Here is a 21,995-nt window from a genome sequence, read left to right on the forward strand (position 1 = left end):
AATTATGGGGTTCGCTGTTAATGCCGACTCTCCACGCGTAGTAATCGATCTCGACACAATCAGCAAAAGATGTAATTTTAGCAGAGCGTGGTTTCGATCCACGGACCTCTGGGTTATGGGCCCAGCACGCTTCCACTGCGCCATTCTGCTGTGTGGGGGTGTTCTAGCTCTTCGTCACATCACGTGGGACACTTGGACAGTGTTGTCTGCGTGGCTTTCACACGCATACATTTAATTGCGCAACATCTCCTACAGCTCTCAGCTTGACTTGTCTCGACTTTGCTCGACTGACGCTACGCTGACGCTTGCAGGCAGCGGCATTTACCACCATCACCTCGACATGCAGCTGCGAGATGCACAGGAATAACACTGCACTCCTCGATGCGGCGACATACGAAATCCACTGCCGAGCTGCGCGTTGGCAACTAACAAAATGCCGACAGTGCCAGGATCAGAAGCTGGAATCTTCCGATCCGTTGTCAGACGCGTTATCCCTTGCGCCATAGGGCCACGGACTGTGTCTCGTTCTACGAGACAAGTGCACCTCTCTAAGAAACGTGTTCTTCAGGGCTCTGCAAGCTCCCAAGGAAGGCACTTCTCGTCCAGCGGCGTGGTCGCGGTGCGCTTGCAGAGCTTGGACCTTGCCACATATCTGCGCCCGCTGTTCGACAGGTAGCAGGAGGCAAGGCGCGCGTTTTTCTGCGTTTTTTCGTTGACTAGAGGCAGTTGATGTGCATGTAAGCGTAGCATATGAAACACGAATAGCACGAAGCATTCGTAGTTAGGTGCCAAAGTCGCAGTGTGGCCGCAGGTGGCGATCGTATGTATTTGTGGCCACCACTGGTTTGCAGCAAAGTGAATATGGCTAATTGAGAGCGTTTGGCTGTAGCCCCAGTGGCGCAATTGGTTAGCGCACGGTACTTATAAGGCAGTAGCCGTGAGCAATGCCGGGGTTGTGAGTTCGAGCCTCACCTGGGGCATACTTTTATGTCGTAACAGCTGACAGCATCTGGAGGCTAGATTTCAGATGTATCAGCTACGCCAACAAGTTTAATGTGCATTATATGCGGTAGGTGCGTCTTCCTCGGTAGTATAGTGGTTAGTATCCCCGCCTGTCACGCGGGAGACCGGGGTTCGATTCCCCGCCGGGGAGGCGCGATTTTTATCTCACAAATCTGCTCGAGTGTTGCGCGTGTGGGGTGGAAGAGCATTAACTTTGCCATTAACTTGCTGCAAAATGCTACATCGTAGGAAGTAGTTCTCGCATTCCTCACACTTTCTAATTATGGGGTTCGCTGTTAATGCCGACTCTCCACGCGTAGTAATCGATCTCGACACAATCAGCAAAAGATATAATTTTAGCAGAGCGTGGTTTCGATCCACGGACCTCTGGGTTATGGGCCCAGCACGCTTCCACTGCGCCACTCTGCTGTGTGGGGGTGTTCTAGCTCTTCGTCACATCACGTGGGACACTTGGACAGTGTTGTCTGCGTGGCTTTCACACGCGTACATTTAATTGCGCAACATCTCCTACAGCTCTCAGCTTGACTTGTCTCGACTTTGCTCGACTGACGCTACGCTGACGCTTGCAGGCAGCGGCATTTACCACCATCACCTCGACATGCAGCTGCGAGATGCACAGGAATAACACTGCACTCCTCGATGCGGCGACATACGAAATCCACTGCCGAGCTGCGCGTTGGCAACTAACAAAATGCCGACAGTGCCAGGATCAGAAGCTGGAATCTTCCGATCCGTTGTCAGACGCGTTATCCCTTGCGCCATAGGGCCACAGACTGTGTCTCGTTCTACGAGACAAGTGCACCTCTCTAAGAAACGTGTTCTTCAGGGCTCTGCAAGCTCCCAAGGAAGGCACTTCTCGTCCAGCGGCGTGGTCGCGGTGCGCTTGCAGAGCTTGGACCTTGCCACATATCTGCGCCCGCTGTTCGACAGGTAGCAGGAGGCAAGGCGCGCGTTTTTCTGCGTTTTTTCGTTGACTAGAGGCAGTTGATGTGCATGTAAGCGTAGCATATGAAACACGAATAGCACGAAGCATTCGTAGTTAGGTGCCAAAGTCGCAGTGTGGCCGCAGGTGGCGATCGTATGTATTTGTGGCCACCACTGGTTTGCAGCAAAGTGAATATGGCTAATTGAGAGCGTTTGGCTGTAGCCCCAGTGGCGCAATTGGTTAGCGCACGGTACTTATAAGGCAGTAGCCGTGAGCAATGCCGGGGTTGTAATTCGAGCCTCACCTGGGGCATACTTTTATGTCGTAACAGCTGACAGCATCTGGAGGCTAGATTTCAGATGTATCAGCTACGCCAACAAGTTTAATGTGCATTATATGCGGTAGGTGCGACTTCCTCGGTAGAATAGTGGTTAGTATCCCCGCCTGTCACGCGGGAGACCGGGGTTCGATTCCCCGCCGGGGAGGCGCGATTTTTATCTCACAAATCTGCTCGAGTGTTGCGCGTGTGGGGTGGAAGAGCATTAACTTTGCCATTAACTTGCTGCAAAATGCTACATCGTAGGAAGTAGTTCTCGCATTCCTCACACTTTCTAATTATGGGGTTCGCTGTTAATGCCGACTCTCCACGCGTAGTAATCGATCTCGACACAATCAGCAAAAGATATAATTTTAGCAGAGCGTGGTTTCGATCCACGGACCTCTGGGTTATGGGCCCAGCACGCTTCCACTGCGCCACTCTGCTGTGTGGGGGTGTTCTAGCTCTTCGTCACATCACGTGGGACACTTGGACAGTGTTGTCTGCGTGGCTTTCACACGCGTACATTTAATTGCGCAACATCTCCTACAGCTCTCAGCTTGACTTGTCTCGACTTTGCTCGACTGACGCTACGCTGACGCTTGCAGGCAGCGGCATTTACCACCATCACCTCGACATGCAGCTGCGAGATGCACAGGAATAACACTGCACTCCTCGATGCGGCGACATACGAAATCCACTGCCGAGCTGCGCGTTGGCAACTAACAAATTGCCGACCGTGCCAGGATCAGAAGCTGGAATCTTCCGATCCGTTGTCAGACGCGTTATCCCTTGCGCCATAGGGCCACAGACTGTGTCTCGTTCTACGAGACAAGTGCACCTCTCTAAGAAACGTGTTCTTCAGGGCTCTGCAAGCTCCCAAGGAAGGCACTTCTCGTCCAGCGGCGTGGTCGCGGTGCGCTTGCAGAGCTTGGACCTTGCCACATATCTGCGCCCGCTGTTCGACAGGTAGCAGGAGGCAAGGCGCGCGTTTTTCTGCGTTTTTTCGTTGACTAGAGGCAGTTGATGTGCATGTAAGCGTAGCATATGAAACACGAATAGCACGAAGCATTCGTAGTTAGGTGCCAAAGTAGCAGTGTGGCCGCAGGTGGCGATCGTATGTATTTGTGGCCACCACTGGTTTGCAGCAAAGTGAATATGGCTAATTGAGAGCGTTTGGCTGTAGCCCCAGTGGCGCAATTGGTTAGCGCACGGTACTTATAAGGCAGTAGCCGTGAGCAATGCCGGGGTTGTGAGTTTGAGCCTCACCTGGGGCATACTTTTATGTCGTAACAGCTGACAGCATCTGGAGGCTAGATTTCAGATGTATCAGCTACGCCAACAAGTTTAATGTGCATTATACGCGGTAGGTGCGTCTTCCTCGGTAGTATAGTGGTTAGTATCCCCGCCTGTCACGCGGGAGACCATGGTTCGATTCCCCGCCGGGGAGGCGCGATTTTTATCTCACAAATCTGCTCGAGTGTTGCGCGTGTGGGGCGGAAGAGCATTAACTTTGCCATTAACTTGCTGCAAAATGCTACATCGTAGGAAGTAGTTCTCGCATTCCTCACACTTTCTAATTATGGGGTTCGCTGTTAATGCCGACTCTCCACGCGTAGTAATCGATCTCGACAAAATCAGCGAAAGATATAATTTTAGCAGAGCGTGGTTTCGATCCACGGACCTCTGGGTTATGGGCCCAGCACGCTTCCACTGCGCCACTCTGCTGTGTGGGGGTGTTCTAGCTCTTCGTCACATCACGTGGGACACTTGGACAGTGTTGTCTGCGTGGCTTTCACACGCGTACATTTAATTGCGCAACATCTCCTACAGCTCTCAGCTTGACTTGTCTCGACTTTGCTCGACTGACGCTACGCTGACGCTTGCAGGCAGCGGCATTTACCACCATCACCTCGACATGCAGCTGCGAGATGCACAGGAATAACACTGCACTCCTCGATGCGGCGACATACGAAATCCACTGCCGAGCTGCGCGTTGGCAACTAACAAAATGCCGACAGTGCCAGGATCAGAAGCTGGAATCTTCCGATCCGTTGTCAGACGCGTTATCCCTTGCGCCATAGGGCCACGGACTGTGTCTCGTTCTACGAGACAAGTGCACCTCTCTAAGAAACGTGTTCTTCAGGGCTCTGCAAGCTCCCAAGGAAGGCACTTCTCGTCCAGCGGCGTGGTCGCGGTGCGCTTGCAGAGCTTGGACCTTGCCACATATCTGCGCCCGCTGTTCGACAGGTAGCAGGAGGCAAGGCGCGCGTTTTTCTGCGTTTTTTCGTTGACTAGAGGCAGTTGATGTGCATGTAAGCGTAGCATATGAAACACGAATAGCACGAAGCATTCGTAGTTAGGTGCCAAAGTCGCAGTGTGGCCGCAGGTGGCGATCGTATGTATTTGTGGCCACCACTGGTTTGCAGCAAAGTGAATATGGCTAATTGAGAGCGTTTGGCTGTAGCCCCAGTGGCGCAATTGGTTAGCGCACGGTACTTATAAGGCAGTAGCCGTGAGCAATGCCGGGGTTGTGAGTTCGAGCCTCACCTGGGGCATACTTTTATGTCGTAACAGCTGACAGCATCTGGAGGCTAGATTTCAGATGTATCAGCTACGCCAACAAGTTTAATGTGCATTATATGCGGTAGGTGCGTCTTCCTCGGTAGTATAGTGGTTAGTATCCCCGCCTGTCACGCGGGAGACCGGGGTTCGATTCCCCGCCGGGGAGGCGCGATTTTTATCTCACAAATCTGCTCGAGTGTTGCGCGTGTGGGGTGGAAGAGCATTAACTTTGCCATTAACTTGCTGCAAAATGCTACATCGTAGGAAGTAGTTCTCGCATTCCTCACACTTTCTAATTATGGGGTTCGCTGTTAATGCCGACTCTCCACGCGTAGTAATCGATCTCGACACAATCAGCAAAAGATATAATTTTAGCAGAGCGTGGTTTCGATCCACGGACCTCTGGGTTATGGGCCCAGCACGCTTCCACTGCGCCACTCTGCTGTGTGGGGGTGTTCTAGCTCTTCGTCACATCACGTGGGACACTTGGACAGTGTTGTCTGCGTGGCTTTCACACGCGTACATTTAATTGCGCAACATCTCCTACAGCTCTCAGCTTGACTTGTCTCGACTTTGCTCGACTGACGCTACGCTGACGCTTGCAGGCAGCGGCATTTACCACCATCACCTCGACATGCAGCTGCGAGATGCACAGGAATAACACTGCACTCCTCGATGCGGCGACATACGAAATCCACTGCCGAGCTGCGCGTTGGCAACTAACAAAATGCCGACAGTGCCAGGATCAGAAGCTGGAATCTTCCGATCCGTTGTCAGACGCGTTATCCCTTGCGCCATAGGGCCACAGACTGTGTCTCGTTCTACGAGACAAGTGCACCTCTCTAAGAAACGTGTTCTTCAGGGCTCTGCAAGCTCCCAAGGAAGGCACTTCTCGTCCAGCGGCGTGGTCGCGGTGCGCTTGCAGAGCTTGGACCTTGCCACATATCTGCGCCCGCTGTTCGACAGGTAGCAGGAGGCAAGGCGCGCGTTTTTCTGCGTTTTTTCGTTGACTAGAGGCAGTTGATGTGCATGTAAGCGTAGCATATGAAACACGAATAGCACGAAGCATTCGTAGTTAGGTGCCAAAGTCGCAGTGTGGCCGCAGGTGGCGATCGTATGTATTTGTGGCCACCACTGGTTTGCAGCAAAGTGAATATGGCTAATTGAGAGCGTTTGGCTGTAGCCCCAGTGGCGCAATTGGTTAGCGCACGGTACTTATAAGGCAGTAGCCGTGAGCAATGCCGGGGTTGTAATTCGAGCCTCACCTGGGGCATACTTTTATGTCGTAACAGCTGACAGCATCTGGAGGCTAGATTTCAGATGTATCAGCTACGCCAACAAGTTTAATGTGCATTATATGCGGTAGGTGCGTCTTCCTCGGTAGTATAGTGGTTAGTATCCCCGCCTGTCACGCGGGAGACCGGGGTTCGATTCCCCGCCGGGGAGGCGCGACTTTTATCTCACAAATCTGCTCGAGTGTTGCGCGTGTGGGGTGGAAGAGCATTAACTTTGCCATTAACTTGCTGCAAAATGCTACATCGTAGGAAGTAGTTCTCGCATTCCTCACACTTTCTAATTATGGGGTTCGCTGTTAATGCCGACTCTCCACGCGTAGTAATCGATCTCGACACAATCAGCAAAAGATATAATTTTAGCAGAGCGTGGTTTCGATCCACGGACCTCTGGGTTATGGGCCCAGCACGCTTCCACTGCGCCACTCTGCTGTGTGGGGGTGTTCTAGCTCTTCGTCACATCACGTGGGACACTTGGACAGTGTTGTCTGCGTGGCTTTCACACGCGTACATTTAATTGCGCAACATCTCCTACAGCTCTCAGCTTGACTTGTCTCGACTTTGCTCGACTGACGCTACGCTGACGCTTGCAGGCAGCGGCATTTACCACCATCACCTCGACATGCAGCTGCGAGATGCACAGGAATAACACTGCACTCCTCGATGCGGCGACATACGAAATCCACTGCCGAGCTGCGCGTTGGCAACTAACAAAATGCCGACAGTGCCAGGATCAGAAGCTGGAATCTTCCGATCCGTTGTCAGACGCGTTATCCCTTGCGCCATAGGGCCACGGACTGTGTCTCGTTCTACGAGACAAGTGCACCTCTCTAAGAAACGTGTTCTTCAGGGCTCTGCAAGCTCCCAAGGAAGGCACTTCTCGTCCAGCGGCGTGGTCGCGGTGCGCTTGCAGAGCTTGGACCTTGCCACATATCTGCGCCCGCTGTTCGACAGGTAGCAGGAGGCAAGGCGCGCGTTTTTCTGCGTTTTTTCGTTGACTAGAGGCAGTTGATGTGCATGTAAGCGTAGCATATGAAACACGAATAGCACGAAGCATTCGTAGTTAGGTGCCAAAGTCGCAGTGTGGCCGCAGGTGGCGATCGTATGTATTTGTGGCCACCACTGGTTTGCAGCAAAGTGAATATGGCTAATTGAGAGCGTTTGGCTGTAGCCCCAGTGGCGCAATTGGTTAGCGCACGGTACTTATAAGGCAGTAGCCGTGAGCAATGCCGGGGTTGTAATTCGAGCCTCACCTGGGGCATACTTTTATGTCGTAACAGCTGACAGCATCTGGAGGCTAGATTTCAGATGTATCAGCTACGCCAACAAGTTTAATGTGCATTATATGCGGTAGGTGCGACTTCCTCGGTAGAATAGTGGTTAGTATCCCCGCCTGTCACGCGGGAGACCGGGGTTCGATTCCCCGCCGGGGAGACGCGATTTTTATCTCACAAATCTGCTCGAGTGTTGCGCGTGTGGGGTGGAAGAGCATTAACTTTGCCATTAACTTGCTGCAAAATGCTACATCGTAGGAAGTAGTTCTCGCATTCCTCACACTTTCTAATTATGGGGTTCGCTGTTAATGCCGACTCTCCACGCGTAGTAATCGATCTCGACACAATCAGCAAAAGATATAATTTTAGCAGAGCGTGGTTTCGATCCACGGACCTCTGGGTTATGGGCCCAGCACGCTTCCACTGCGCCACTCTGCTGTGTGGGGGTGTTCTAGCTCTTCGTCACATCACGTGGGACACTTGGACAGTGTTGTCTGCGTGGCTTTCACACGCGTACATTTAATTGCGCAACATCTCCTACAGCTCTCAGCTTGACTTGTCTCGACTTTGCTCGACTGACGCTACGCTGACGCTTGCAGGCAGCGGCATTTACCACCATCACCTCGACATGCAGCTGCGAGATGCACAGGAATAACACTGCACTCCTCGATGCGGCGACATACGAAATCCACTGCCGAGCTGCGCGTTGGCAACTAACAAATTGCCGACCGTGCCAGGATCAGAAGCTGGAATCTTCCGATCCGTTGTCAGACGCGTTATCCCTTGCGCCATAGGGCCACAGACTGTGTCTCGTTCTACGAGACAAGTGCACCTCTCTAAGAAACGTGTTCTTCAGGGCTCTGCAAGCTCCCAAGGAAGGCACTTCTCGTCCAGCGGCGTGGTCGCGGTGCGCTTGCAGAGCTTGGACCTTGCCACATATCTGCGCCCGCTGTTCGACAGGTAGCAGGAGGCAAGGCGCGCGTTTTTCTGCGTTTTTTCGTTGACTAGAGGCAGTTGATGTGCATGTAAGCGTAGCATATGAAACACGAATAGCACGAAGCATTCGTAGTTAGGTGCCAAAGTAGCAGTGTGGCCGCAGGTGGCGATCGTATGTATTTGTGGCCACCACTGGTTTGCAGCAAAGTGAATATGGCTAATTGAGAGCGTTTGGCTGTAGCCCCAGTGGCGCAATTGGTTAGCGCACGGTACTTATAAGGCAGTAGCCGTGAGCAATGCCGGGGTTGTGAGTTTGAGCCTCACCTGGGGCATACTTTTATGTCGTAACAGCTGACAGCATCTGGAGGCTAGATTTCAGATGTATCAGCTACGCCAACAAGTTTAATGTGCATTATACGCGGTAGGTGCGTCTTCCTCGGTAGTATAGTGGTTAGTATCCCCGCCTGTCACGCGGGAGACCATGGTTCGATTCCCCGCCGGGGAGGCGCGATTTTTATCTCACAAATCTGCTCGAGTGTTGCGCGTGTGGGGCGGAAGAGCATTAACTTTGCCATTAACTTGCTGCAAAATGCTACATCGTAGGAAGTAGTTCTCGCATTCCTCACACTTTCTAATTATGGGGTTCGCTGTTAATGCCGACTCTCCACGCGTAGTAATCGATCTCGACAAAATCAGCAAAAGATATAATTTTAGCAGAGCGTGGTTTCGATCCACGGACCTCTGGGTTATGGGCCCAGCACGCTTCCACTGCGCCACTCTGCTGTGTGAGGGTGTTCTAGCTCTTCGTCACATCACGTGGGACACTTGGACAGTGTTGTCTGCGTGGCTTTCACACGCGTACATTTAATTGCGCAACATCTCCTACAGCTCTCAGCTTGACTTGTCTCGACTTTGCTCGACTGACGCTACGCTGACGCTTGCAGGCAGCGGCATTTACCACCATCACCTCGACATGCAGCTGCGAGATGCACAGGAATAACACTGCACTCCTCGATGCGGCGACATACGAAATCCACTGCCGAGCTGCGCGTTGGCAACTAACAAAATGCCGACAGTGCCAGGATCAGAAGCTGGAATCTTCCGATCCGTTGTCAGACGCGTTATCCCTTGCGCCATAGGGCCACGGACTGTGTCTCGTTCTACGAGACAAGTGCACCTCTCTAAGAAACGTGTTCTTCAGGGCTCTGCAAGCTCCCAAGGAAGGCACTTCTCGTCCAGCGGCGTGGTCGCGGTGCGCTTGCAGAGCTTGGACCTTGCCACATATCTGCGCCCGCTGTTCGACAGGTAGCAGGAGGCAAGGCGCGCGTTTTTCTGCGTTTTTTCGTTGACTAGAGGCAGTTGATGTGCATGTAAGCGTAGCATATGAAACACGAATAGCACGAAGCATTCGTAGTTAGGTGCCAAAGTCGCAGTGTGGCCGCAGGTGGCGATCGTATGTATTTGTGGCCACCACTGGTTTGCAGCAAAGTGAATATGGCTAATTGAGAGCGTTTGGCTGTAGCCCCAGTGGCGCAATTGGTTAGCGCACGGTACTTATAAGGCAGTAGCCGTGAGCAATGCCGGGGTTGTGAGTTCGAGCCTCACCTGGGGCATACTTTTATGTCGTAACAGCTGACAGCATCTGGAGGCTAGATTTCAGATGTATCAGCTACGCCAACAAGTTTAATGTGCATTATATGCGGTAGGTGCGTCTTCCTCGGTAGTATAGTGGTTAGTATCCCCGCCTGTCACGCGGGAGACCGGGGTTCGATTCCCCGCCGGGGAGGCGCGATTTTTATCTCACAAATCTGCTCGAGTGTTGCGCGTGTGGGGTGGAAGAGCATTAACTTTGCCATTAACTTGCTGCAAAATGCTACATCGTAGGAAGTAGTTCTCGCATTCCTCACACTTTCTAATTATGGGGTTCGCTGTTAATGCCGACTCTCCACGCGTAGTAATCGATCTCGACACAATCAGCAAAAGATATAATTTTAGCAGAGCGTGGTTTCGATCCACGGACCACTGGGTTATGGGCCCAGCACGCTTCCACTGCGCCACTCTGCTGTGTGGGGGTGTTCTAGCTCTTCGTCACATCACGTGGGACACTTGGACAGTGTTGTCTGCGTGGCTTTCACACGCGTACATTTAATTGCGCAACATCTCCTACAGCTCTCAGCTTGACTTGTCTCGACTTTGCTCGACTGACGCTACGCTGACGCTTGCAGGCAGCGGCATTTACCACCATCACCTCGACATGCAGCTGCGAGATGCACAGGAATAACACTGCACTCCTCGATGCGGCGACATACGAAATCCACTGCCGAGCTGCGCGTTGGCAACTAACAAAATGCCGACAGTGCCAGGATCAGAAGCTGGAATCTTCCGATCCGTTGTCAGACGCGTTATCCCTTGCGCCATAGGGCCACAGACTGTGTCTCGTTCTACGAGACAAGTGCACCTCTCTAAGAAACGTGTTCTTCAGGGCTCTGCAAGCTCCCAAGGAAGGCACTTCTCGTCCAGCGGCGTGGTCGCGGTGCGCTTGCAGAGCTTGGACCTTGCCACATATCTGCGCCCGCTGTTCGACAGGTAGCAGGAGGCAAGGCGCGCGTTTTTCTGCGTTTTTTCGTTGACTAGAGGCAGTTGATGTGCATGTAAGCGTAGCATATGAAACACGAATAGCACGAAGCATTCGTAGTTAGGTGCCAAAGTCGCAGTGTGGCCGCAGGTGGCGATCGTATGTATTTGTGGCCACAACTGGTTTGCAGCAAAGTGAATATGGCTAATTGAGAGCGTTTGGCTGTAGCCCCAGTGGCGCAATTGGTTAGCGCACGGTACTTATAAGGCAGTAGCCGTGAGCAATGCCGGGGTTGTAATTCGAGCCTCACCTGGGGCATACTTTTATGTCGTAACAGCTGACAGCATCTGGAGGCTAGATTTCAGATGTATCAGCTACGCCAACAAGTTTAATGTGCATTATATGCGGTAGGTGCGTCTTCCTCGGTAGTATAGTGGTTAGTATCCCCGCCTGTCACGCGGGAGACCGGGGTTCGATTCCCCGCCGGGGAGGCGCGACTTTTATCTCACAAATCTGCTCGAGTGTTGCGCGTGTGGGGTGGAAGAGCATTAACTTTGCCATTAACTTGCTGCAAAATGCTACATCGTAGGAAGTAGTTCTCGCATTCCTCACACTTTCTAATTATGGGGTTCGCTGTTAATGCCGACTCTCCACGCGTAGTAATCGATCTCGACACAATCAGCAAAAGATATAATTTTAGCAGAGCGTGGTTTCGATCCACGGACCTCTGGGTTATGGGCCCAGCACGCTTCCACTGCGCCACTCTGCTGTGTGGGGGTGTTCTAGCTCTTCGTCACATCACGTGGGACACTTGGACAGTGTTGTCTGCGTGGCTTTCACACGCATACATTTAATTGCGCAACATCTCCTACAGCTCTCAGCTTGACTTGTCTCGACTTTGCTCGACTGACGCTACGCTGACGCTTGCAGGCAGCGGCATTTACCACCATCACCTCGACATGCAGCTGCGAGATGCACAGGAATAACACTGCACTCCTCGATGCGGCGACATACGAAATCCACTGCCGAGCTGCGCGTTGGCAACTAACAAAATGCCGACAGTGCCAGGATCAGAAGCTGGAATCTTCCGATCCGTTGTCAGACGCGTTATCCCTTGCGCCATAGGGCCACGGACTGTGTCTCGTTCTACGAGACAAGTGCACCTCTCTAAGAAACGTGTTCTTCAGGGCTCTGCAAGCTCCCAAGGAAGGCACTTCTCGTCCAGCGGCGTGGTCGCGGTGCGCTTGCAGAGCTTGGACCTTGCCACATATCTGCGCCCGCTGTTCGACAGGTAGCAGGAGGCAAGGCGCGCGTTTTTCTGCGTTTTTTCGTTGACTAGAGGCAGTTGATGTGCATGTAAGCGTAGCATATGAAACACGAATAGCACGAAGCATTCGTAGTTAGGTGCCAAAGTCGCAGTGTGGCCGCAGGTGGCGATCGTATGTATTTGTGGCCACCACTGGTTTGCAGCAAAGTGAATATGGCTAATTGAGAGCGTTTGGCTGTAGCCCCAGTGGCGCAATTGGTTAGCGCACGGTACTTATAAGGCAGTAGCCGTGAGCAATGCCGGGGTTGTAATTCGAGCCTCACCTGGGGCATACTTTTATGTCGTAACAGCTGACAGCATCTGGAGGCTAGATTTCAGATGTATCAGCTACGCCAACAAGTTTAATGTGCATTATATGCGGTAGGTGCGTCTTCCTCGGTAGTATAGTGGTTAGTATCCCCGCCTGTCACGCGGGAGACCGGGGTTCGATTCCCCGCCGGGGAGGCGCGACTTTTATCTCACAAATCTGCTCGAGTGTTGCGCGTGTGGGGTGGAAGAGCATTAACTTTGCCATTAACTTGCTGCAAAATGCTACATCGTAGGAAGTAGTTCTCGCATTCCTCACACTTTCTAATTATGGGGTTCGCTGTTAATGCCGACTCTCCACGCGTAGTAATCGATCTCGACACAATCAGCAAAAGATATAATTTTAGCAGAGCGTGGTTTCGATCCACGGACCTCTGGGTTATGGGCCCAGCACGCTTCCACTGCGCCACTCTGCTGTGTGGGGGTGTTCTAGCTCTTCGTCACATCACGTGGGACACTTGGACAGTGTTGTCTGCGTGGCTTTCACACGCATACATTTAATTGCGCAACATCTCCTACAGCTCTCAGCTTGACTTGTCTCGACTTTGCTCGACTGACGCTACGCTGACGCTTGCAGGCAGCGGCATTTACCACCATCACCTCGACATGCAGCTGCGAGATGCACAGGAATAACACTGCACTCCTCGATGCGGCGACATACGAAATCCACTGCCGAGCTGCGCGTTGGCAACTAACAAAATGCCGACAGTGCCAGGATCAGAAGCTGGAATCTTCCGATCCGTTGTCAGACGCGTTATCCCTTGCGCCATAGGGCCACGGACTGTGTCTCGTTCTACGAGACAAGTGCACCTCTCTAAGAAACGTGTTCTTCAGGGCTCTGCAAGCTCCCAAGGAAGGCACTTCTCGTCCAGCGGCGTGGTCGCGGTGCGCTTGCAGAGCTTGGACCTTGCCACATATCTGCGCCCGCTGTTCGACAGGTAGCAGGAGGCAAGGCGCGCGTTTTTCTGCGTTTTTTCGTTGACTAGAGGCAGTTGATGTGCATGTAAGCGTAGCATATGAAACACGAATAGCACGAAGCATTCGTAGTTAGGTGCCAAAGTCGCAGTGTGGCCGCAGGTGGCGATCGTATGTATTTGTGGCCACCACTGGTTTGCAGCAAAGTGAATATGGCTAATTGAGAGCGTTTGGCTGTAGCCCCAGTGGCGCAATTGGTTAGCGCACGGTACTTATAAGGCAGTAGCCGTGAGCAATGCCGGGGTTGTAATTCGAGCCTCACCTGGGGCATACTTTTATGTCGTAACAGCTGACAGCATCTGGAGGCTAGATTTCAGATGTATCAGCTACGCCAACAAGTTTAATGTGCATTATATGCGGTAGGTGCGTCTTCCTCGGTAGTATAGTGGTTAGTATCCCCGCCTGTCACGCGGGAGACCGGGGTTCGATTCCCCGCCGGGGAGGCGCGACTTTTATCTCACAAATCTGCTCGAGTGTTGCGCGTGTGGGGCGGAAGAGCATTAACTTTGCCATTAACTTGCTGCAAAATGCTACATCGTAGGAAGTAGTTCTCGCATTCCTCACACTTTCTAATTATGGGGTTCGCTGTTAATGCCGACTCTCCACGCGTAGTAATCGATCTCGACACAATCAGCAAAAGATATAATTTTAGCAGAGCGTGGTTTCGATCCACGGACCTCTGGGTTATGGGCCCAGCACGCTTCCACTGCGCCACTCTGCTGTGTGGGGGTGTTCTAGCTCTTCGTCACATCACGTGGGACACTTGGACAGTGTTGTCTGCGTGGCTTTCACACGCATACATTTAATTGCGCAACATCTCCTACAGCTCTCAGCTTGACTTGTCTCGACTTTGCTCGACTGACGCTACGCTGACGCTTGCAGGCAGCGGCATTTACCACCATCACCTCGACATGCAGCTGCGAGATGCACAGGAATAACACTGCACTCCTCGATGCGGCGACATACGAAATCCACTGCCGAGCTGCGCGTTGGCAACTAACAAAATGCCGACAGTGCCAGGATCAGAAGCTGGAATCTTCCGATCCGTTGTCAGACGCGTTATCCCTTGCGCCATAGGGCCACGGACTGTGTCTCGTTCTACGAGACAAGTGCACCTCTCTAAGAAACGTGTTCTTCAGGGCTCTGCAAGCTCCCAAGGAAGGCACTTCTCGTCCAGCGGCGTGGTCGCGGTGCGCTTGCAGAGCTTGGACCTTGCCACATATCTGCGCCCGCTGTTCGACAGGTAGCAGGAGGCAAGGCGCGCGTTTTTCTGCGTTTTTTCGTTGACTAGAGGCAGTTGATGTGCATGTAAGCGTAGCATATGAAACACGAATAGCACGAAGCATTCGTAGTTAGGTGCCAAAGTCGCAGTGTGGCCGCAGGTGGCGATCGTATGTATTTGTGGCCACCACTGGTTTGCAGCAAAGTGAATATGGCTAATTGAGAGCGTTTGGCTGTAGCCCCAGTGGCGCAATTGGTTAGCGCACGGTACTTATAAGGCAGTAGCCGTGAGCAATGCCGGGGTTGTGAGTTCGAGCCTCACCTGGGGCATACTTTTATGTCGTAACAGCTGACAGCATCTGGAGGCTAGATTTCAGATGTATCAGCTACGCCAACAAGTTTAATGTGCATTATATGCGGTAGGTGCGTCTTCCTCGGTAGTATAGTGGTTAGTATCCCCGCCTGTCACGCGGGAGACCGGGGTTCGATTCCCCGCCGGGGAGGCGCGATTTTTATCTCACAAATCTGCTCGAGTGTTGCGCGTGTGGGGTGGAAGAGCATTAACTTTGCCATTAACTTGCTGCAAAATGCTACATCGTAGGAAGTAGTTCTCGCATTCCTCACACTTTCTAATTATGGGGTTCGCTGTTAATGCCGACTCTCCACGCGTAGTAATCGATCTCGACACAATCAGCAAAAGATATAATTTTAGCAGAGCGTGGTTTCGATCCACGGACCTCTGGGTTATGGGCCCAGCACGCTTCCACTGCGCCACTCTGCTGTGTGGGGGTGTTCTAGCTCTTCGTCACATCACGTGGGACACTTGGACAGTGTTGTCTGCGTGGCTTTCACACGCGTACATTTAATTGCGCAACATCTCCTACAGCTCTCAGCTTGACTTGTCTCGACTTTGCTCGACTGACGCTACGCTGACGCTTGCAGGCAGCGGCATTTACCACCATCACCTCGACATGCAGCTGCGAGATGCACAGGAATAACACTGCACTCCTCGATGCGGCGACATACGAAATCCACTGCCGAGCTGCGCGTTGGCAACTAACAAAATGCCGACAGTGCCAGGATCAGAAGCTGGAATCTTCCGATCCGTTGTCAGACGCGTTATCCCTTGCGCCATAGGGCCACAGACTGTGTCTCGTTCTACGAGACAAGTGCACCTCTCTAAGAAACGTGTTCTTCAGGGCTCTGCAAGCTCCCAAGGAAGGCACTTCTCGTCCAGCGGCGTGGTCGCGGTGCGCTTGCAGAGCTTGGACCTTGCCACATATCTGCGCCCGCTGTTCGACAGGTAGCAGGAGGCAAGGCGCGCGTTTTTCTGCGTTTTTTCGTTGACTAGAGGCAGTTGATGTGCATGTAAGCGTAGCATATGAAACACGAATAGCACGAAGCATTCGTAGTTAGGTGCCAAAGTCGCAGTGTGGCCGCAGGTGGCGATCGTATGTATTTGTGGCCACCACTAACACGCGATCTAGTGTATATGGCTAATTGAGAGCGTTTGGCTGTAGCCCCAGTGGCGCAATTGGTTAGCGCACGGTACTTATAAGGCAGTAGCCGTGAGCAATGCCGGGGTTGTAATTCGAGCCTCACCTGGGGCATACTTTTATGTCGTAACAGCTGACAGCATCTGGAGGCTAGATTTCAGATGTATCAGCTACGCCAACAAGTTTAATGTGCATTATATGCGGTAGGTGCGTCTTCCTCGGTAGTATAGTGGTTAGTATCCCCGCCTGTCACGCGGGAGACCGGGGTTCGATTCCCCGCCGGGGAGGCGCGACTTTTATCTCACAAATCTGCTCGAGTGTTGCGCGTGTGGGGTGGAAGAGCATTAACTTTGCCATTAACTTGCTGCAAAATGCTACATCGTAGGAAGTAGTTCTCGCATTCCTCACACTTTCTAATTATGGGGTTCGCTGTTAATGCCGACTCTCCACGCGTAGTAATCGATCTCGACACAATCAGCAAAAGATATAATTTTAGCAGAGCGTGGTTTCGATCCACGGACCTCTGGGTTATGGGCCCAGCACGCTTCCACTGCGCCACTCTGCTGTGTGGGGGTGTTCTAGCTCTTCGTCACATCACGTGGGACACTTGGACAGTGTTGTCTGCGTGGCTTTCACACGCATACATTTAATTGCGCAACATCTCCTACAGCTCTCAGCTTGACTTGTCTCGACTTTGCTCGACTGACGCTACGCTGACGCTTGCAGGCAGCGGCATTTACCACCATCACCTCGACATGCAGCTGCGAGATGCACAGGAATAACACTGCACTCCTCGATGCGGCGACATACGAAATCCACTGCCGAGCTGCGCGTTGGCAACTAACAAAATGCCGACAGTGCCAGGATCAGAAGCTGGAATCTTCCGATCCGTTGTCAGACGCGTTATCCCTTGCGCCATAGGGCCACGGACTGTGTCTCGTTCTACGAGACAAGTGCACCTCTCTAAGAAACGTGTTCTTCAGGGCTCTGCAAGCTCCCAAGGAAGGCACTTCTCGTCCAGCGGCGTGGTCGCGGTGCGCTTGCAGAGCTTGGACCTTGCCACATATCTGCGCCCGCTGTTCGACAGGTAGCAGGAGGCAAGGCGCGCGTTTTTCTGCGTTTTTTCGTTGACTAGAGGCAGTTGATGTGCATGTAAGCGTAGCATATGAAACACGAATAGCACGAAGCATTCGTAGTTAGGTGCCAAAGTCGCAGTGTGGCCGCAGGTGGCGATCGTATGTATTTGTGGCCACCACTGGTTTGCAGCAAAGTGAATATGGCTAATTGAGAGCGTTTGGCTGTAGCCCCAGTGGCGCAATTGGTTAGCGCACGGTACTTATAAGGCAGTAGCCGTGAGCAATGCCGGGGTTGTAATTCGAGCCTCACCTGGGGCATACTTTTATGTCGTAACAGCTGACAGCATCTGGAGGCTAGATTTCAGATGTATCAGCTACGCCAACAAGTTTAATGTGCATTATATGCGGTAGGTGCGTCTTCCTCGGTAGTATAGTGGTTAGTATCCCCGCCTGTCACGCGGGAGACCGGGGTTCGATTCCCCGCCGGGGAGGCGCGACTTTTATCTCACAAATCTGCTCGAGTGTTGCGCGTGTGGGGTGGAAGAGCATTAACTTTGCCATTAACTTGCTGCAAAATGCTACATCGTAGGAAGTAGTTCTCGCATTCCTCACACTTTCTAATTATGGGGTTCGCTGTTAATGCCGACTCTCCACGCGTAGTAATCGATCTCGACACAATCAGCAAAAGATATAATTTTAGCAGAGCGTGGTTTCGATCCACGGACCTCTGGGTTATGGGCCCAGCACGCTTCCACTGCGCCACTCTGCTGTGTGGGGGTGTTCTAGCTCTTCGTCACATCACGTGGGACACTTGGACAGTGTTGTCTGCGTGGCTTTCACACGCGTACATTTAATTGCGCAACATCTCCTACAGCTCTCAGCTTGACTTGTCTCGACTTTGCTCGACTGACGCTACGCTGACGCTTGCAGGCAGCGGCATTTACCACCATCACCTCGACATGCAGCTGCGAGATGCACAGGAATAACACTGCACTCCTCGATGCGGCGACATACGAAATCCACTGCCGAGCTGCGCGTTGGCAACTAACAAAATGCCGACAGTGCCAGGATCAGAAGCTGGAATCTTCCGATCCGTTGTCAGACGCGTTATCCCTTGCGCCATAGGGCCACGGACTGTGTCTCGTTCTACGAGACAAGTGCACCTCTCTAAGAAACGTGTTCTTCAGGGCTCTGCAAGCTCCCAAGGAAGGCACTTCTCGTCCAGCGGCGTGGTCGCGGTGCGCTTGCAGAGCTTGGACCTTGCCACATATCTGCGCCCGCTGTTCGACAGGTAGCAGGAGGCAAGGCGCGCGTTTTTCTGCGTTTTTTCGTTGACTAGAGGCAGTTGATGTGCATGTAAGCGTAGCATATGAAACACGAATAGCACGAAGCATTCGTAGTTAGGTGCCAAAGTCGCAGTGTGGCCGCAGGTGGCGATCGTATGTATTTGTGGCCACCACTGGTTTGCAGCAAAGTGAATATGGCTAATTGAGAGCGTTTGGCTGTAGCCCCAGTGGCGCAATTGGTTAGCGCACGGTACTTATAAGGCAGTAGCCGTGAGCAATGCCGGGGTTGTGAGTTCGAGCCTCACCTGGGGCATACTTTTATGTCGTAACAGCTGACAGCATCTGGAGGCTAGATTTCAGATGTATCAGCTACGCCAACAAGTTTAATGTGCATTATATGCGGTAGGTGCGTCTTCCTCGGTAGTATAGTGGTTAGTATCCCCGCCTGTCACGCGGGAGACCGGGGTTCGATTCCCCGCCGGGGAGGCGCGATTTTTATCTCACAAATCTGCTCGAGTGTTGCGCGTGTGGGGTGGAAGAGCATTAACTTTGCCATTAACTTGCTGCAAAATGCTACATCGTAGGAAGTAGTTCTCGCATTCCTCACACTTTCTAATTATGGGGTTCGCTGTTAATGCCGACTCTCCACGCGTAGTAATCGATCTCGACACAATCAGCAAAAGATATAATTTTAGCAGAGCGTGGTTTCGATCCACGGACCTCTGGGTTATGGGCCCAGCACGCTTCCACTGCGCCACTCTGCTGTGTGGGGGTGTTCTAGCTCTTCGTCACATCACGTGGGACACTTGGACAGTGTTGTCTGCGTGGCTTTCACACGCGTACATTTAATTGCGCAACATCTCCTACAGCTCTCAGCTTGACTTGTCTCGACTTTGCTCGACTGACGCTACGCTGACGCTTGCAGGCAGCGGCATTTACCACCATCACCTCGACATGCAGCTGCGAGATGCACAGGAATAACACTGCACTCCTCGATGCGGCGACATACGAAATCCACTGCCGAGCTGCGCGTTGGCAACTAACAAAATGCCGACAGTGCCAGGATCAGAAGCTGGAATCTTCCGATCCGTTGTCAGACGCGTTATCCCTTGCGCCATAGGGCCACGGACTGTGTCTCGTTCTACGAGACAAGTGCACCTCTCTAAGAAACGTGTTCTTCAGGGCTCTGCAAGCTCCCAAGGAAGGCACTTCTCGTCCAGCGGCGTGGTCGCGGTGCGCTTGCAGAGCTTGGACCTTGCCACATATCTGCGCCCGCTGTTCGACAGGTAGCAGGAGGCAAGGCGCGCGTTTTTCTGCGTTTTTTCGTTGACTAGAGGCAGTTGATGTGCATGTAAGCGTAGCATATGAAACACGAATAGCACGAAGCATTCGTAGTTAGGTGCCAAAGTCGCAGTGTGGCCGCAGGTGGCGATCGTATGTATTTGTGGCCACCACTGGTTTGCAGCAAAGTGAATATGGCTAATTGAGAGCGTTTGGCTGTAGCCCCAGTGGCGCAATTGGTTAGCGCACGGTACTTATAAGGCAGTAGCCGTGAGCAATGCCGGGGTTGTGAGTTCGAGCCTCACCTGGGGCATACTTTTATGTCGTAACAGCTGACAGCATCTGGAGGCTAGATTTCAGATGTATCAGCTACGCCAACAAGTTTAATGTGCATTATATGCGGTAGGTGCGTCTTCCTCGGTAGTATAGTGGTTAGTATCCCCGCCTGTCACGCGGGAGACCGGGGTTCGATTCCCCGCCGGGGAGGCGCGATTTTTATCTCACAAATCTGCTCGAGTGTTGCGCGTGTGGGGTGGAAGAGCATTAACTTTGCCATTAACTTGCTGCAAAATGCTACATCGTAGGAAGTAGTTCTCGCATTCCTCACACTTTCTAATTATGGGGTTCGCTGTTAATGCCGACTCTCCACGCGTAGTAATCGATCTCGACACAATCAGCAAAAGATATAATTTTAGCAGAGCGTGGTTTCGATCCACGGACCTCTGGGTTATGGGCCCAGCACGCTTCCACTGCGCCACTCTGCTGTGTGGGGGTGTTCTAGCTCTTCGTCACATCACGTGGGACACTTGGACAGTGTTGTCTGCGTGGCTTTCACACGCGTACATTTAATTGCGCAACATCTCCTACAGCTCTCAGCTTGACTTGTCTCGACTTTGCGCGACTGACGCTACGCTGACGCTTGCAGGCAGCGGCATTTACCACCATCACCTCGACATGCAGCTGCGAGATGCACAGGAATAACACTGCACTCCTCGATGCGGCGACATACGAAATCCACTGCCGAGCTGCGCGTTGGCAACTAACAAAATGCCGACAGTGCCAGGATCAGAAGCTGGAATCTTCCGATCCGTTGTCAGACGCGTTATCCCTTGCGCCATAGGGCCACAGACTGTGTCTCGTTCTACGAGACAAGTGCACCTCTCTAAGAAACGTGTTCTTCAGGGCTCTGCAAGCTCCCAAGGAAGGCACTTCTCGTCCAGCGGCGTGGTCGCGGTGCGCTTGCAGAGCTTGGACCTTGCCACATATCTGCGCCCGCTGTTCGACAGGTAGCAGGAGGCAAGGCGCGCGTTTTTCTGCGTTTTTTCGTTGACTAGAGGCAGTTGATGTGCATGTAAGCGTAGCATATGAAACACGAATAGCACGAAGCATTCGTAGTTAGGTGCCAAAGTCGCAGTGTGGCCGCAGGTGGCGATCGTATGTATTTGTGGCCACCACTGGTTTGCAGCAAAGTGAATATGGCTAATTGAGAGCGTTTGGCTGTAGCCCCAGTGGCGCAATTGGTTAGCGCACGGTACTTATAAGGCAGTAGCCGTGAGCAATGCCGGGGTTGTAATTCGAGCCTCACCTGGGGCATACTTTTATGTCGTAACAGCTGACAGCATCTGGAGGCTAGATTTCAGATGTATCAGCTACGCCAACAAGTTTAATGTGCATTATATGCGGTAGGTGCGTCTTCCTCGGTAGTATAGTGGTTAGTATCCCCGCCTGTCACGCGGGAGACCGGGGTTCGATTCCCCGCCGGGGAGGCGCGACTCTTATCTCACAAATCTGCTCGAGTGTTGCGCGTGTGGGGTGGAAGAGCATTAACTTTGCCATTAACTTGCTGCAAAATGCTACATCGTAGGAAGTAGTTCTCGCATTCCTCACACTTTCTAATTATGGGGTTCGCTGTTAATGCCGACTCTCCACGCGTAGTAATCGATCTCGACACAATCAGCAAAAGATATAATTTTAGCAGAGCGTGGTTTCGATCCACGGACCTCTGGGTTATGGGCCCAGCACGCTTCCACTGCGCCACTCTGCTGTGTGGGGGTGTTCTAGCTCTTCGTCACATCACGTGGGACACTTGGACAGTGTTGTCTGCGTGGCTTTCACACGCGT

At 52.5% G+C, this 21,995-nt stretch overlaps 41 non-coding genes across 41 annotated transcripts; 23 read left to right on the forward strand and 18 right to left on the reverse strand.

The window, feature by feature from the left end:
- Positions 1 to 78: 78 nt before the first annotated feature.
- On the reverse strand, positions 79 to 150 carry Trnam-cau (transfer RNA methionine (anticodon CAU)). The gene has a single exon. It is a non-coding gene; the product is annotated as a tRNA-Met (tRNA).
- Positions 151 to 888: 738 nt separating this feature from the next.
- Positions 889 to 980, forward strand: Trnai-uau (transfer RNA isoleucine (anticodon UAU)). The gene is given in 2 exon segments: positions 889 to 926; positions 945 to 980. It is a non-coding gene; the product is annotated as a tRNA-Ile (tRNA).
- A 101-nt stretch (positions 981 to 1,081) lies between these two features.
- Positions 1,082 to 1,153, forward strand: Trnad-guc (transfer RNA aspartic acid (anticodon GUC)). Its single transcript has one exon. It is a non-coding gene; the product is annotated as a tRNA-Asp (tRNA).
- Positions 1,154 to 1,359: 206 nt separating this feature from the next.
- Positions 1,360 to 1,431, reverse strand: Trnam-cau (transfer RNA methionine (anticodon CAU)). Its single transcript has one exon. It is a non-coding gene; the product is annotated as a tRNA-Met (tRNA).
- Positions 1,432 to 2,361: 930 nt separating this feature from the next.
- Trnad-guc (transfer RNA aspartic acid (anticodon GUC)) lies at positions 2,362 to 2,433 on the forward strand. Its single transcript has one exon. It is a non-coding gene; the product is annotated as a tRNA-Asp (tRNA).
- A 206-nt stretch (positions 2,434 to 2,639) lies between these two features.
- Trnam-cau (transfer RNA methionine (anticodon CAU)) lies at positions 2,640 to 2,711 on the reverse strand. Its single transcript has one exon. It is a non-coding gene; the product is annotated as a tRNA-Met (tRNA).
- A 738-nt stretch (positions 2,712 to 3,449) lies between these two features.
- Positions 3,450 to 3,541, forward strand: Trnai-uau (transfer RNA isoleucine (anticodon UAU)). Its single transcript is given in 2 exon segments — positions 3,450 to 3,487; positions 3,506 to 3,541. It is a non-coding gene; the product is annotated as a tRNA-Ile (tRNA).
- A 379-nt stretch (positions 3,542 to 3,920) lies between these two features.
- On the reverse strand, positions 3,921 to 3,992 carry Trnam-cau (transfer RNA methionine (anticodon CAU)). Its single transcript has one exon. It is a non-coding gene; the product is annotated as a tRNA-Met (tRNA).
- Positions 3,993 to 4,730: 738 nt separating this feature from the next.
- On the forward strand, positions 4,731 to 4,822 carry Trnai-uau (transfer RNA isoleucine (anticodon UAU)). Its single transcript is given in 2 exon segments — positions 4,731 to 4,768; positions 4,787 to 4,822. It is a non-coding gene; the product is annotated as a tRNA-Ile (tRNA).
- Positions 4,823 to 4,923: 101 nt separating this feature from the next.
- On the forward strand, positions 4,924 to 4,995 carry Trnad-guc (transfer RNA aspartic acid (anticodon GUC)). Its single transcript has one exon. It is a non-coding gene; the product is annotated as a tRNA-Asp (tRNA).
- A 206-nt stretch (positions 4,996 to 5,201) lies between these two features.
- On the reverse strand, positions 5,202 to 5,273 carry Trnam-cau (transfer RNA methionine (anticodon CAU)). Its single transcript has one exon. It is a non-coding gene; the product is annotated as a tRNA-Met (tRNA).
- Positions 5,274 to 6,203: 930 nt separating this feature from the next.
- On the forward strand, positions 6,204 to 6,275 carry Trnad-guc (transfer RNA aspartic acid (anticodon GUC)). Its single transcript has one exon. It is a non-coding gene; the product is annotated as a tRNA-Asp (tRNA).
- A 206-nt stretch (positions 6,276 to 6,481) lies between these two features.
- Trnam-cau (transfer RNA methionine (anticodon CAU)) lies at positions 6,482 to 6,553 on the reverse strand. The gene has a single exon. It is a non-coding gene; the product is annotated as a tRNA-Met (tRNA).
- Positions 6,554 to 7,483: 930 nt separating this feature from the next.
- Trnad-guc (transfer RNA aspartic acid (anticodon GUC)) lies at positions 7,484 to 7,555 on the forward strand. Its single transcript has one exon. It is a non-coding gene; the product is annotated as a tRNA-Asp (tRNA).
- Positions 7,556 to 7,761: 206 nt separating this feature from the next.
- Positions 7,762 to 7,833, reverse strand: Trnam-cau (transfer RNA methionine (anticodon CAU)). The gene has a single exon. It is a non-coding gene; the product is annotated as a tRNA-Met (tRNA).
- Positions 7,834 to 8,571: 738 nt separating this feature from the next.
- Positions 8,572 to 8,663, forward strand: Trnai-uau (transfer RNA isoleucine (anticodon UAU)). Its single transcript is given in 2 exon segments — positions 8,572 to 8,609; positions 8,628 to 8,663. It is a non-coding gene; the product is annotated as a tRNA-Ile (tRNA).
- Positions 8,664 to 9,042: 379 nt separating this feature from the next.
- On the reverse strand, positions 9,043 to 9,114 carry Trnam-cau (transfer RNA methionine (anticodon CAU)). Its single transcript has one exon. It is a non-coding gene; the product is annotated as a tRNA-Met (tRNA).
- Positions 9,115 to 9,852: 738 nt separating this feature from the next.
- On the forward strand, positions 9,853 to 9,944 carry Trnai-uau (transfer RNA isoleucine (anticodon UAU)). Its single transcript is given in 2 exon segments — positions 9,853 to 9,890; positions 9,909 to 9,944. It is a non-coding gene; the product is annotated as a tRNA-Ile (tRNA).
- Positions 9,945 to 10,045: 101 nt separating this feature from the next.
- Positions 10,046 to 10,117, forward strand: Trnad-guc (transfer RNA aspartic acid (anticodon GUC)). The gene has a single exon. It is a non-coding gene; the product is annotated as a tRNA-Asp (tRNA).
- A 206-nt stretch (positions 10,118 to 10,323) lies between these two features.
- Trnam-cau (transfer RNA methionine (anticodon CAU)) lies at positions 10,324 to 10,395 on the reverse strand. The gene has a single exon. It is a non-coding gene; the product is annotated as a tRNA-Met (tRNA).
- Positions 10,396 to 11,325: 930 nt separating this feature from the next.
- Trnad-guc (transfer RNA aspartic acid (anticodon GUC)) lies at positions 11,326 to 11,397 on the forward strand. The gene has a single exon. It is a non-coding gene; the product is annotated as a tRNA-Asp (tRNA).
- Positions 11,398 to 11,603: 206 nt separating this feature from the next.
- On the reverse strand, positions 11,604 to 11,675 carry Trnam-cau (transfer RNA methionine (anticodon CAU)). Its single transcript has one exon. It is a non-coding gene; the product is annotated as a tRNA-Met (tRNA).
- A 930-nt stretch (positions 11,676 to 12,605) lies between these two features.
- Trnad-guc (transfer RNA aspartic acid (anticodon GUC)) lies at positions 12,606 to 12,677 on the forward strand. The gene has a single exon. It is a non-coding gene; the product is annotated as a tRNA-Asp (tRNA).
- Positions 12,678 to 12,883: 206 nt separating this feature from the next.
- Positions 12,884 to 12,955, reverse strand: Trnam-cau (transfer RNA methionine (anticodon CAU)). The gene has a single exon. It is a non-coding gene; the product is annotated as a tRNA-Met (tRNA).
- Positions 12,956 to 13,885: 930 nt separating this feature from the next.
- Trnad-guc (transfer RNA aspartic acid (anticodon GUC)) lies at positions 13,886 to 13,957 on the forward strand. The gene has a single exon. It is a non-coding gene; the product is annotated as a tRNA-Asp (tRNA).
- Positions 13,958 to 14,163: 206 nt separating this feature from the next.
- On the reverse strand, positions 14,164 to 14,235 carry Trnam-cau (transfer RNA methionine (anticodon CAU)). Its single transcript has one exon. It is a non-coding gene; the product is annotated as a tRNA-Met (tRNA).
- Positions 14,236 to 14,973: 738 nt separating this feature from the next.
- Trnai-uau (transfer RNA isoleucine (anticodon UAU)) lies at positions 14,974 to 15,065 on the forward strand. Its single transcript is given in 2 exon segments — positions 14,974 to 15,011; positions 15,030 to 15,065. It is a non-coding gene; the product is annotated as a tRNA-Ile (tRNA).
- Positions 15,066 to 15,166: 101 nt separating this feature from the next.
- On the forward strand, positions 15,167 to 15,238 carry Trnad-guc (transfer RNA aspartic acid (anticodon GUC)). The gene has a single exon. It is a non-coding gene; the product is annotated as a tRNA-Asp (tRNA).
- Positions 15,239 to 15,444: 206 nt separating this feature from the next.
- On the reverse strand, positions 15,445 to 15,516 carry Trnam-cau (transfer RNA methionine (anticodon CAU)). The gene has a single exon. It is a non-coding gene; the product is annotated as a tRNA-Met (tRNA).
- A 930-nt stretch (positions 15,517 to 16,446) lies between these two features.
- On the forward strand, positions 16,447 to 16,518 carry Trnad-guc (transfer RNA aspartic acid (anticodon GUC)). Its single transcript has one exon. It is a non-coding gene; the product is annotated as a tRNA-Asp (tRNA).
- A 206-nt stretch (positions 16,519 to 16,724) lies between these two features.
- Trnam-cau (transfer RNA methionine (anticodon CAU)) lies at positions 16,725 to 16,796 on the reverse strand. Its single transcript has one exon. It is a non-coding gene; the product is annotated as a tRNA-Met (tRNA).
- Positions 16,797 to 17,726: 930 nt separating this feature from the next.
- On the forward strand, positions 17,727 to 17,798 carry Trnad-guc (transfer RNA aspartic acid (anticodon GUC)). The gene has a single exon. It is a non-coding gene; the product is annotated as a tRNA-Asp (tRNA).
- A 206-nt stretch (positions 17,799 to 18,004) lies between these two features.
- On the reverse strand, positions 18,005 to 18,076 carry Trnam-cau (transfer RNA methionine (anticodon CAU)). Its single transcript has one exon. It is a non-coding gene; the product is annotated as a tRNA-Met (tRNA).
- Positions 18,077 to 18,814: 738 nt separating this feature from the next.
- Positions 18,815 to 18,906, forward strand: Trnai-uau (transfer RNA isoleucine (anticodon UAU)). Its single transcript is given in 2 exon segments — positions 18,815 to 18,852; positions 18,871 to 18,906. It is a non-coding gene; the product is annotated as a tRNA-Ile (tRNA).
- Positions 18,907 to 19,007: 101 nt separating this feature from the next.
- On the forward strand, positions 19,008 to 19,079 carry Trnad-guc (transfer RNA aspartic acid (anticodon GUC)). The gene has a single exon. It is a non-coding gene; the product is annotated as a tRNA-Asp (tRNA).
- A 206-nt stretch (positions 19,080 to 19,285) lies between these two features.
- Positions 19,286 to 19,357, reverse strand: Trnam-cau (transfer RNA methionine (anticodon CAU)). The gene has a single exon. It is a non-coding gene; the product is annotated as a tRNA-Met (tRNA).
- A 738-nt stretch (positions 19,358 to 20,095) lies between these two features.
- Positions 20,096 to 20,187, forward strand: Trnai-uau (transfer RNA isoleucine (anticodon UAU)). The gene is given in 2 exon segments: positions 20,096 to 20,133; positions 20,152 to 20,187. It is a non-coding gene; the product is annotated as a tRNA-Ile (tRNA).
- A 101-nt stretch (positions 20,188 to 20,288) lies between these two features.
- On the forward strand, positions 20,289 to 20,360 carry Trnad-guc (transfer RNA aspartic acid (anticodon GUC)). The gene has a single exon. It is a non-coding gene; the product is annotated as a tRNA-Asp (tRNA).
- Positions 20,361 to 20,566: 206 nt separating this feature from the next.
- Trnam-cau (transfer RNA methionine (anticodon CAU)) lies at positions 20,567 to 20,638 on the reverse strand. Its single transcript has one exon. It is a non-coding gene; the product is annotated as a tRNA-Met (tRNA).
- A 930-nt stretch (positions 20,639 to 21,568) lies between these two features.
- Trnad-guc (transfer RNA aspartic acid (anticodon GUC)) lies at positions 21,569 to 21,640 on the forward strand. Its single transcript has one exon. It is a non-coding gene; the product is annotated as a tRNA-Asp (tRNA).
- A 206-nt stretch (positions 21,641 to 21,846) lies between these two features.
- Positions 21,847 to 21,918, reverse strand: Trnam-cau (transfer RNA methionine (anticodon CAU)). Its single transcript has one exon. It is a non-coding gene; the product is annotated as a tRNA-Met (tRNA).
- Between the last annotated feature and the right edge of the window lie 77 nt (positions 21,919 to 21,995).

Source organism: Schistocerca gregaria, chromosome 8 (genome assembly GCF_023897955.1).
Source record: "Schistocerca gregaria isolate iqSchGreg1 chromosome 8, iqSchGreg1.2, whole genome shotgun sequence".
Lineage (NCBI taxonomy): Eukaryota > Metazoa > Arthropoda > Insecta > Orthoptera > Acrididae > Schistocerca > Schistocerca gregaria.